At 34.1% G+C, this 12976-nt stretch overlaps 2 protein-coding genes across 3 annotated transcripts in view; one reads left to right on the forward strand and one right to left on the reverse strand.

Annotated features, from left to right (window-relative positions):
- Positions 1 to 4596, reverse strand: part of LOC119636476 (sodium-dependent nutrient amino acid transporter 1-like) — a 21040-nt gene extending 16444 nt beyond the window's left edge. The window contains exon 1 of one of the 2 annotated variants that reach the window (XM_038031830.1): positions 4349 to 4596. The gene's annotated coding sequence lies outside the window, so the exon portion shown is untranslated. The remainder of the gene's footprint in view (positions 1 to 4348) is intronic. The other variant, XM_038031831.1, reaches the window with a different exon arrangement.
- LOC119636477 (probable 6-phosphogluconolactonase) overlaps positions 1 to 8014 on the forward strand; it is a 25320-nt gene extending 17306 nt beyond the window's left edge. Inside the window, exon 3 of the mRNA XM_038031833.1 lies at positions 7996 to 8014. The gene's annotated coding sequence lies outside the window, so the exon portion shown is untranslated. The remainder of the gene's footprint in view (positions 1 to 7995) is intronic.
- The last annotated feature ends 4962 nt before the right edge of the window (positions 8015 to 12976 follow it).

Genomic DNA, 12976 nt, shown 5'->3' on the forward strand with positions numbered 1-12976 from the left:
AAATATAAAATTAAAAAAAAATCCATTCTCTGATAAAAAACTACTAATAGAGGTATTGTTCTGAGATCCAGTAAGGATGAGTAACAGACTAATATACGCAAAAATGATAATTCTTGTAATATCTGATCAGCTTAAAGGGCACTAAAGCTAGATCTATTTTTTTCTAAAGTTACATAAAGAAAGTAAGACGACTGTAGTGGAACATGACACACTATTAAATATTCTGCACCTACGAACAATTATTCATATATCAACTTTTCCAAAGTAGAGCGTTATATGAGAAGAGATCGAAAAAGTGCTCCGATCTGAACCATTTTCAAAAGCGTTCGTCCTTATTCTAAGACACGTGAGTGTACCAAATTTCATCGGCCTATAGACCGACAACACAAGACAGACAGACGGATAGGTAAGCTTAGATCGGACAAATAATCAAGTCCTTCTAGGTATTGTATATAGCCGCATAAAGTTAATATACGCTTGTGCTACAAGCGGTGCACGGTATAAAAGGCTTACCTATTTACATGTGAATATGCAACCCTTAGGCAACGCTGGAAGAGTTTTTTTCAGATTTACTGAAACGAAAACGGAGACATGGCTTAACTTTCTTTAGCGTAACTCTTTCAGGCCATAATTTTACACGCGCAATAATGAACTTAGAACACTACCGCAAAATCATCTTCTTAACTATTTAAGTGTTCATTTGGCTGCGCTATAGCTGAGCAAATTCGAGTCGCAACTACCAAGTCGCGGTTTCAAATCTCAGTTGTTGGTCGTATTTAGAGTAAGGGATCAGTCGGTAAAGGGGTAAGTCTTAAAATTGAGCTGCGGCCAATCTTTATCCCTCCCCGTTTCTTTTTTTTCCTGACCATAACCGTACCATTGCACGTACAGGGGATTTAAGCCAATATAAAAAAGAAGTCACGGGATTATATCGCCACATAAAGCAATGAATGAATATTGTTATCGCTCAAGAGTTTTAATATTTATCTGAGGATATTTGTTTTATTGTCAGTTAAGCAAGACCATTGTCTTCATTTTATTCTGGCTGGCACAGAGCATCGCCTGATCAAGCGAAACCAACGCATGGATTGAGAGACCATTCCACATAGCATATATATACTTAATCGGAGTAAAATGATGATTCTTTGTGTCTACTTCTTCACTACTACAATTCTCAAATCGATGATAGCTTAAATAGCAAATTTGATTAAAATCAAGGTTGAAAAGTTAAAACTAATTTCACAAGAAAGAAAACTATGAACGGCGAGTAAATATCCAGTTAAAGTTTAGGAAAAAATGTATTATAGCTTCATCAACTTCACACCACTTATACCCTTAGGTAGTAAGTGTAAAAACTTCTTTAGCAAATGTAACTTTCTTAATTGTTTTCTATTATTTCTTTCTTTTTTTATCAGGTTTTTATTTCAACTACGATATAAATTACGTGCTCTATCAAAATTAAACCCCCCCTCCCCAAGACGGCCTAAAGCAAAGAAAAAACGAAGCAGTTTGAATCTAATAATTTACCAAAAATTTATTTTAAGACAAGTAAGAAAGTTATATTCGATCGTGCTCGAATCTTGTATACCCTAATAGGTGTCCTAAGAAGGACTAAAAAAATAAAAGGAACAGAAAGACTGATTTTTTTATTTTCAGAATAAAAGTCGAAATATATATCGAGTTTCGGTTGTAGTGTATGTGTAACGACCAAAAACGTCGGCAAACGAACGTTTCCTCAGTTTTTGTTGTGTAGGCGTATGAGCGCCTTTCAAAAATTTAGAACACTTGCCGGATATCTTCGTTTTCCCTAACGAGAGAATGATAACCGCAGATACTACACACTTGGGCAGACGGACAGAGGGTCAGACGATTAGACGTACTTGCTTAGGTGCATTCCAAATTTGAAACTGGCCCAGAATTTATACACTTTAAAGCACTGCAATATTACCTAGGCATGGTCAATCTTTCCCATTTTTGTGTACGTCCTCTTGCAGTTTATGAACAATGAGCAAAAACCCCAATTTTTGTTTCGTTTTGAAAAACATAGGTATTGGTAGTAGTTTAGACCTGCCTTTCGACTGGTTTGGTCCAAACTTGAACTCAACAGTTTTTTTATTTTTGAGGCCAGCAGAATGTTTACAACAGACACTACACAGACGAACATGATTAAATCGATTCACAATTTGATGCTAATCAAGAATATATATACTGTGTACTGTGGTCTCTGAAGCTTCTTTGTGGGCTGGGTTACAAAGGTTTGGAGAAAATGTGCATATCCCTCACCCTTCGGTGGCAGGTCTAAAAACATAATAATCAACAAAGAAAACTTTTACATACATTCTGATGACATTTGAACTCGATGCGAGTTTGTGTGTGTGTGCGTAAAAGAATTACTATTTATAAGACGTGTTTGTATATTAACTTCAAGTCTCCCGTTAACCCAAAAACGAGCAAACAACCATTTGTTGCTTACAAAGACAAAACAGAAAACGTGTTTCAATTTCTCAATCAACGTAAAGTAAGCAAAGCTTTACTACGATTGCTATTGTATTTCGTTTATTTTGAAAGTTGAAGTTAAACTATAATCAAAATAGCATTAAATCTGATTATGTCAATGTTGTACCTGTGTACTCTGTGATTTTTCTTGTTATTGTTGCTGTCATTAATTTACACAAGGAAGAACGGTCCCAAAACCTTATATGATAAAATTCATGCGGTAGCTGATGGCAAAATAAGCGATTAAATATATGTTGAATAAATGTTTAATAATAGTGAAATAATTAAAAATTACAATTCAACAAAAAGAAAAAAAAAACAGTTAATAACGCTGCAAATACCTTGCGGCGAATCTTGGATACCTGTAATCTCAAGCTATTTCATATAAATTGCAAAATGCTTTTAATTATTATCGATTTTTATCATTAAACTCGAACCGAATTTTGGTCATATATTCGCCATAGATCACATATTATTAACAACAGAATTGTAAACAAGTTTTTTCGGTTCGGTCGATAGTTCTCTTAATAGGGTTCATATGACTATTTTTTCACTTGATCTTTGAATTTGTATTGTTTTCTTCGTATCTCTCATTTAATGACGGAAAGATTTAGAAGAATAAATGATCGACAAATTAATCTTGATATGTCGCCTTTGTGATATCTGGATTACTGGATATTACAAAGGAGATGAAAGTTGATATTACACGGCATTGCTTTTAGCCGGTTATAAAGCTGCGTACACCTTAAGTGACACTTGAATTTACTTCATTTCAGGAATGTTTACTGTCAAGCTATCACACAAAAGACAGATAATATAAACACAGCTGTTCATAAAAAGTCTTTTTCAGATCAAATTTCTACAGATGAGGATGCTGCAAACTTTTTGTTCATTCAACTTGCACATAAAAATCCCCAAAAGATATTCTTAACCGAGAAAATGTGAAAATGTTTTCAAATTTCTATTCTTTTTGATTTCTACCATTTTTTTGGCTATTTGTACTCATAGCCTATGTTTTGGTCATGAGGCGGAATAAGATCTTATTGTGGTCGTTGTTATATCAAACGGTCATAACAAAGGAAGTAACAAAGGTAGTCCTGTTAGATACCTTTTCTGCTTACATTTAGAAAAAAAGCGAGTAAAGTAAGAGCAACTTCGTGTATATATAAATGATATCTACTCATAAGCTAACCATACACTCTTTCACTTCATCCTTGACCATTTATCCGAGCTGTTTTGGAATCGTAAGGTCCCGACAGTGTTTTACGACAGTGAGAATGCCTTCAGTTATGTGGAATTTTTGCAATCAATACACACGAACAATATAAGAAATTTAATATACTTGCGACATATGTTAGCGAGTATAATGAACACCTGATCACGGTTAAACAATTAACCGCATAATTTACATATGAAACTATTGCATGAATCATAAAGCATGCGCAACATTTAACGGATGTTAATTAATCAAAGAAATATTGATCCGAGAATTGGAGCTCTAAGCGAATTTTGTTTTGCTTTTGTTTTTTATTTTCATTCTTTGCGTAAATATGGTGGTGGGTCATTAAACCACGAAAAAAAAAACAAAACCCTATCGATATAAGAGAAAAAGGTTCCGGTTTCGTTTTATAATCTTCAAAAAAAAAAAAAAAAACTGCTCATTATAACTCTTTCCGTTTTATTTATTGTTATTATTAAAACAAAAAAAATTCAACGTGACTTTGATGCACAAAGAAAACAAGTCAAGTTTTTAACTAAATATTATTAGCGTCATTTCCAAAAAGAATTAATAATTTTTTGGAAAAATGAAAAAAAAAAAAAAAAAAATAAATAAATAAAACTGCCAAATTACCTTATTTTTGCCAAATTTTAACTCACAAGGCTTACAAACAAGGTATTGTGTTGGTTAAAATCGGTTAAAACCGCTTTATTGTAAATGAAAGGCCAACAAACAACGACACGTTTCTTGTTTAAATCAGACAAAATTTTTTATAATGTTTTTCTTCTGTTTTCTTTTTTTTTTTTTTTCTTTTCTTTGATATTTTTAGATTAAATATAAAGTAACGGTTAATTATAATATCACAGTTAAAAATGCTTTTTATTTAGTTTTTAATTATATTTAAAAAAAAAAAAATGTCTTCTCATTTCCGTAACTTTTCTCCATCGGTTTGCTCCTCTTTTTCGCTTCTTATATATATATATATATATGTATATATTTTCAACTAGCGCGCACCAAGTTTAAATCGTAACTGAACTTCGGTTAATTGAAACTCAGCATTATATGATATTTAACAAGTGTTTGAAAACTGTGAGCTTCTCTCTCGCGATCTCATTCAAGAAAAATCTTTTTTTACTCACCATTCATTCTTGATGGCTTGATTGGTTGATTGTTAAACGTAGTCTCTTACGCTCACGTGTTTAGGTTGAACAAGTTAACACAAATTTTTCTGTTTAATAACAAAAACATATAAACAAAACCTTAACTTTTCTACGTAAGTTTGCTTTTGTTTTTTTATGGAGAGCATTTTCGTGACGAGGTTCATTTTAGCAGTTTGGTTGTCGATTCAATTTATCGAATCAATTAAGAGTGTACTAGAGTACAGGACACCTCATGACGATCTTGTTTGGAAATAAAAAACTTTTAATTAAAAAAAAAATTATCTTCAACTAATCTCAGCATAACTACTTGAGATCTCTCTCAATCTGATATCTCATAAACTTGGAGGTTTATTATATGAAATCTTAACGTAAGCGTCATAGCTCTATCTATCCCTAACAGCGGAGGCTTGCAATAGGAGTTAAGTTTTATGAGACTTTTAAGGAAACATAACCAAGGCTTGGTGTTATTAACAAGAGTTTATCGGTCGGTTTTATATAAATATAAGTAGGACGACTATTTGAGGGTCTCAGACAAATTCCAAAGGAATAAAAAGTCCCTAACCACTTGTTACTGTTTCAGCAAAGTCAATGATTGTTAATGGTAACTATAATCGGATAATACCTTTTTTTTGTTCAATATTACTAATTACTCAGGGGGTGTCCCCTACTCGCGTAACACGACAAACAGGGCATGAGCGCCATCAAATGCCTTTACCGAATGCTATGGCTGCGACCAAAATAAACTCCACCACACTTGAGATTTGAACACGCGAATACTAACTTGATAGTCGCGCTTCTTACCCCTTAGGGTACTCACACTTAAGCTTAAGTTATATCTTTTGATTAAACAGTAGCAAAAATGAACGCAAAGTTATATTATTTAGAAAGAATAATTCATTCCAAATATTTTTTTATACTCTCCACTCAAGGATGGTGTATAGCGGTTTTGTTTTTCTTTTTTTTTTTTTTTGATAATGTATGTAACACCCAAAAGGCCGCTTCCCTTTAAAGTGTGTATATTCCCGCGTCTCCCTTAACCACACTACCAATATCATCGGTACCGACTTCATGAGCCAGATGACCAATGATTCCAAATATAGTACAGCCAGCTAGTAAGGAAGTGAAAGTGTCCAATCCATTTTTCAGCACAAAATGTATTAAGTAGAATACCAACAAAGTAAGAGTCAATCTCTAACTAATAAAAATAGTATTGACAAAAAAAAAAAAACAAATCAAGAGCGATGAGTTTGTCTAACGTTATATACAAGCTATAACGTTTTATTACAAATGGAACCAATTTACCCCTTTAAGAACGTCGCAAGCAACCTTTCTTGGAAACATATGTTCTTTTAAGTCTACATTTATAGGCTTCTTATTTAAAATATTCCAACCTATACGCCAGTTGGCGAATTATTGATAGTCTTACGAAGCCATTACCTCGCAACTACTACTAGTTTATTCGCAAACAATAAAATTCTCTTTATTCTAAAGCTTGCAGTTGGCTCTTCTTTCTAAAGTTGTTATCGTAAGGTACCAAGCGATTGTAGAAGGCACATAACCAAGGTATAAACAGACTAACTGCCAGTTTGAGGCACCAATCCCGTCCCCTATGCTTTCTTTTTCCTTTAGTGCTTCTTTGCTGTAGACGGAAGATGTTTAAAGAAATCGTTATGTAATCCAAGCCAATCACGCTTACATAAAATATAATTCAGAACTTGAGATAGTGCGATTATCATCACTTAATCTCTTCTGTTGCCATAATTCGGTTAAATTTGTCTTCGATTTTTTGACAATCGCTGAATCTATGCAATTTGAATTTCAATCCGCTTTACAATAAGCCCATGACAACGGGCTGCGGAATGATTGCACAAAATAATTGAGTATAAGAGGACAGAGTAGTGCACAATAAATGCCCAACAAGTAAGCCAGATACGTTTGACCCACTCCTGTAACTTAAAATAATGAAAGCGCGGTAAAAGAGAGAAAGGGAGAGGGAGAGAATGTTAGTCTAAAATAACGCTTCATGCATCAAATTTTATCAGAAAGATAGTGTAAAATAAATAAAATAACAAATATTTTACACATTGTTCAACAATTTCAAATTCACTTGCAACTAAACCGTTTGCTTGTTTCCTTATACAATTATGAATGTCAAGGTGCTTTTAAAACGTTTTAAATCTACTAAGAGAATTATCATGTTAAGCTATCCGCGCATATTATGTGCTTGACTCACGCCAACACCTTGCAATACAAATTGTAAGCACAGCTGTTAAGCGTCACTTATGTAGTATTGAGAAGTTTACAGCAATTTGCCGTTATATTGAATCTCACGCAACCGATATTAAATGAATCTGCATTTGGCGTCACAATTGTGAAAAACATTATAAAGCATTTTATTCTTATGAAAATTATGAGCCTGAAAGTGGTGATAACCTAATTAATGCACACCTACAGTTAATTATGGATGCATTTCTTGGATATATCACTTTTAATATGTATTCCAACAATTCAAGCAACTCAGTTTTATTATGGTATTATTTATATACAAGTACGCTAATATACAACCTTGAGTGCCGATAAATTAGAAACGAAGTAAAAGAACTATATTTTTTCAAATATCGCAAGGGCTTTATTTTTGATTAACTCTACTACTAAAATGAATGCAGAAAATAAAGTATCCATGAAAGTATTATGTTAATAAGGATTATAAGCTGGACAAACATCATAAACATTTTTTGCACGGCGATTGGAAGATTGACCAATAACCATTTCTAAATAGTAAATAAGCCCACCGAGCACAAACAATATCACCAGATAGGATATAAGTAAAGCGCCGCCGCCATTATCTAAAGCAGTAAAATGAAAACGCCAAGCATTTCCCAAATCCACTGTCAGTGCTATGCAATTTAAAGGACATTCAACGCATTTATCCCAAGTGTCACGTTCTGGAAGAGCATTACGTTTGCCCTAGAAACCTAAAAAAAAAAAAAAAAAAACTGAATTGTTTGCTTTAAGATAGAAGAAAATAGGCAATTAATTCTTAATTGAAGAAAACCCTTAAGGTATGCTTTAATTATTTTTTTACCTGACTCACATGTTACTCTGTATTTCTTCCTGTAGGTGAAGGAGACCGGCTGCTCCGGTGACTGAAGCTTCGTTAACTGACTATGCCGACCTTGATGACCTGTAAAGCTACAATTTTCATAAGTTTATTTATTTATTTATTTATTTATTTTAATTCTACTTATACATGAAAGTCAACTAAACAAATAACAGTCGAGTTCAATTGGCTCTTAAGGCAAAACTTATATTAATTAATAATAAAACTTAGTTACGATGTAAAGATTTAGTTTCCATAGAACAGCGGGTTCAAAAAATTTCCAAATTCGTCTTATCCTTTTTGACTACCGAAAAGCTGTTGCTCGCCGATTTTTGTCGCGAAATTCTAAAAAACCACATATTTTTGTGTGATAAGTGATCCGAACCATTTTCATGGTAACGTCAGTGTACCTAATCTCATCAAAATATATCAAAACTTTGCGACCCGTAGGTTAAACTCATAATGGACAGCCGGATAGACGAAGTATACGGCAGTAATAAAAAATAAGTCTATCCCAAGTTCTTCTGGACGTTAAATACGTCCTCATAAACTGAACATACCCAGTGCGAGGATAGTAGTAGTGTAGGATATAAAAAGGTCTTTAATACAGTTGTGTGTGAGTGTTTATACAATTTGTATGATCTCCGATGGTACGTGGAGTTTAGTGCACTTATCTTCCAGTAGCGAGTAGAAAATGAAAAAAACTTGAAACTTCAAGTTCGTCGATCAGGTTGACACACTTGAGATTATCAATTGAAATTCTGATAAAATCACAGTTTCCTCACTTCATATGTAATGCTTTTAAATTTCATTTACCGGTAAAATAATTTAATCATTTTTCCACATACGTAATACCAGAGAATAAGAATTAAATTTTTCAGTCTTTGCATTAATCTGCCTGCATAATGTGGAAAACGTCATAATGTCAGAGGCACTTAGAGAGGGATTCAAACAAGACGTTCTCTTTTACGTCTTCTTCATCTAAACAAACTGCATGAACGTATGCAAGGGGTGGTATCAACTGGGTGTAGTTTTTGACGGTAAACTGACGTTTAATCTGCACGTGAAATCAGTGGGATGTAAAGCTAGGTCGACACTTAGTTTTATGGAAAGGTGGTCGAGGAATTACGTAAGGATACGTAAGGAACAAAAAGTCTCTATACATCTCTAGTGAGATCATTAGTTGAATATGCTTTTTTTACTTGGTCTCCCAGTTACCATTATTACGTCGATACGACTGAAACAACCCAAAAACAAATTTTTTCTGCTTGGTTTACGTGATTTAATCCTTACTTCTGTAAGAACATCACTCATTTCTAATCAATTAAGCTATTCTTGAACGTAGAAGATTGGTTCGTGGAATAGACTTTTTAAAGAAACTTACTGAAGGAGCTATTTCGTCATTATTCTTGCTTGGTTTTAGCATTCCATCAAGGGCATCAAGAAAGTTCCTTCCCACTAGGTTGTATCTGTTTTTGAACAATTGTGTTTATTATTTGTTTTCAATACGCGATTCCAGTGGTTATGTGCACTCGACGTCGTTCAACTTACGCGATTAAGACTGATACAGTTGCAGTCAGGCTCTTTATGGAAGTGCTAGTAGCATACTACGTATTACGTACTAGACATTGTGAGGAACCAAAGTCGCCCCTCGTTTTGACTTCACAGGTTCTCCGTCTCTGAGGCGCAGGTGTAAGAGTTAAGTTAGGCTATGTTAGAGTTAAGTTTAGACTAAGATTAAGTTAGGATTAAGCAAAGAGAAGTTAGAGAAAAGAGAGGGAATAGTTAGTTACGAAGAATGAGTTTTAAGCCGAGGTTTAGGTAAGTTAGAAATTAAGTTAGGTTAGGAAGTTAGGGAAGTTGGCCGCGGGGATTGCGAAGGAGTAGACGTGTGGTCAAAATAATAGTGGTTCTAATGCCTTTAGATTAAGAATAGTGAATTTATCGATACAAGAAAGATTGAAGAATGTAAAGAAATGTTCTTTAAATATATTTGCTCTGGAAAAATATAAACTTATCTTTGATATAGTGAAAGGAAAACCTATGGAGAAATCCTGAACCATAATTTTCTTCTCTAAGAACCACTTCGGCGAAATTTCTTGTGAGATACAACCTGAAGCCGCTGAGCTACCCCAGCAACAGGTTAATGGGCAAATTAGTCCCTTACAATATAATTTCTTCTTTTTCCTATCTACGTTATTGATCCTAAACTAAGTTTATTATTAGTTTCTAATGGAAAATGAATGTTCTTACATTTTTGTTATTGAGAAACTATCGAATTAAATATCTGGTACCACTTTTACTTAGTTTAGTAGTTAAGATAAGCTAGCTAAGTTAATTGTATTGTAAGCAATTATTCTCTGTATAGTCTTTCTTTACTTTGCATAAGCCATCTAAATTTGTTTTCCCTAAAACGTTAGTTTGTATTGACTGTTTTTCAGCTAACATTATATATATTTATAAATAAATAAAAAAATAAAAATTTTTAAACAACAAGACGTTCACATAAGTTGGTGAGTATTATTTGACAATACTGGGATCATGGAAGGAACAGACCATTCCTTATGGAGACCATTTCGGTTAGAACAGATTATCGACGTTGCTGTCTTTTGTTCACATAGCTCCAGTGAATGTTCATAATAAATGTCAAATGAAACTAAATCGAGTCATTCTCAGACATAATTAATATCTGATCGGCTTTCGACACTTTAGTAAATAAAAAAAGAAATATGTCTTCTATCATGAATGGGCTGTGATGTGAACGGACTTTTCCGCCCAGTGAACCTTCCGTTACTAGCTGAGAGAAATATAAAATCTACTTAATTAGATCACCACAAATGTCTGCATAATTTATTGCTCATGGGGATAGGGTACGAGCATTGATAAAAAATATACGATGCAAGGACAAGTGGACAGTTAAGTTTAAGAACAAAACAAGATAATTCAATCTAAAATAACCTTGGCGTTCAGAGGGGTTTATAAAATTGAAAGAACAATAATATGTTGAAGTAAATCTGAAGCTACGTTGCGTTCCTGGATTTCATTTGTACTTAGGTTGAAAATATATGCTGAAATCAGATAAACTTGTTTGTTAATTTTATTGCCTATTAAGGACAAGCTTGTTCAAGAATCTATTAATTTAAAATTGTGAGTTGATTGTTGTCATGCGCTTGAAACAACTTTTCTTCATTTCATCTATCAAGAAGCACCGGTTTTAATAAAATTCTTTTTTAATATCTATTACTCATCAATCACCATTAAGTGGCAAGGAAAAAGTTACTGCTCAATGATACTGTAAGATTACGTTTTGAAATTAACTTTTTACTACTGCCTCGGTGGGCGTAAGGGGAAACGCGATTATTATAACTATCTTTATTGCCCGTTTTAATGCATTGATTCAGTTCAACGCTTGCTGAGTTGAAGCAAAAATTTATATATAAACCGTATCCTCAAGGATCTTTTCCGGTGAATTTTGCCGATCGTCTGTCCTCGCACTTGAGGTTGCGCGTAATGTTTAGACGGCAAAAGTAATACACGATCCCGTATCCCGAATTTACCTTCGTGTGGACAAAATGCAGTAATGACGTCGACGCATTGGACAACGCAATCTCTTCCACACTTTCCCAAAATTCTGATAGTGAAATTGTAGTTGCGGTCTACTTCCAGAGTACAAGTTGGCGCCGTAATTCGACCCATATAACTCCAGATGGACGTGACGCAAATGTTACGAAATTTGACAACTACTTCACACAGCCTATTATTGAACCAACAAATGCATTGGAGCGTTGATAAAAAGCCCTTAGTCCTTTTTCTTTCTTCGCGGCAAATAATATTCTTGCAGCTATCAGAAACTCGCACCACTGAACAATTTCTATGTTCTTTTTACACACTAACTTATGTCAGAGTTTTCCTGAAAAGCGAGATTTTCAAATACGGTAAGCCAAGTTGAGCAGAGCCATAACTACAACTTCTTCAGGCATTTCATGATACAATGATACAAAATATAATTATGCATAGAACTTGTTCCTTCCATTCATCGCATTCTTTCTATCTTTTCGACAAAAAACAAAAACATAGATGACAAACCCGGCAATCAGGTCCAAAGAGGAACTATTTATAGCTTGGGCTCTTAAGTTTCAACGACCAAGCCAATCTGCTTCGCAAACAATCTATAACTGGATGACATCAGTTGCGAGAAAACTTTATATAAATGTCAAGGTTCTTGCCGCACTAAAAAGCAGTAAGAGCTTGTCATCGTTCCTGAAAAGAGTTAATAATATAATATAATAATAGCTAATCTGACAGTGAAAGCTAATATGTTTGTTGAAATGTTTGCTTTAAACCTCTATTAACTGCATAGCTATCAACCACTACATCCGCTTGAGGAAGATATATGCTCGATTCCTGCATTATCCTTTCGAATGAGGATCGTTAAAGAACTCTTTGGCAATCGCGACATTCGCCAAACTTCAAGGCCAGATGGCATCTTTACCATAGCACAAAAAAATGTGCTGTTACATTACTTACAGCCTGCCCTTTCTTAACTTACTGGATGATTGTCAATGTCCAGACAATAATTAAGAAGGGCGACCCTTTTAATCCTGGAAACTAACGGTTTGCAATTTTGAAAATTTCACGACAGGAGTTACTGAGTAGTAGTATTCTAAATTCATGTGGAAAATTTGAATGACGTTGACGTCGCCCCATCATGAGCGTTGCTACAAGTGGTAAGCCTTCACCCACTAAAAAGGTCTTATTTTTAATTTATTCTGACAATTGTTCCATAGCAGTTGCTTGACACGAACATTAACCGTAACACGCAGCTCTTTTCGTTTCTACTCCTTCGCGCATGTAAAGTTTCTTATTAAAAACAAGACCACCTTTGCCAAAACAAGGCTAATTTTTCTTACTTCACAAACAAAATAATTGAAGAATAATAAGTGCTTTGACAAGAGCTAAATTAGGGCCGTGTTCGTTCCCGTTTTGAGTCCCATCTAAGGA

This window comes from Glossina fuscipes, unplaced genomic scaffold (assembly GCF_014805625.2).
Source record: "Glossina fuscipes isolate IAEA_lab_2018 unplaced genomic scaffold, Yale_Gfus_2 28, whole genome shotgun sequence".
In the NCBI taxonomy this organism is placed as follows: domain Eukaryota; kingdom Metazoa; phylum Arthropoda; class Insecta; order Diptera; family Glossinidae; genus Glossina; species Glossina fuscipes.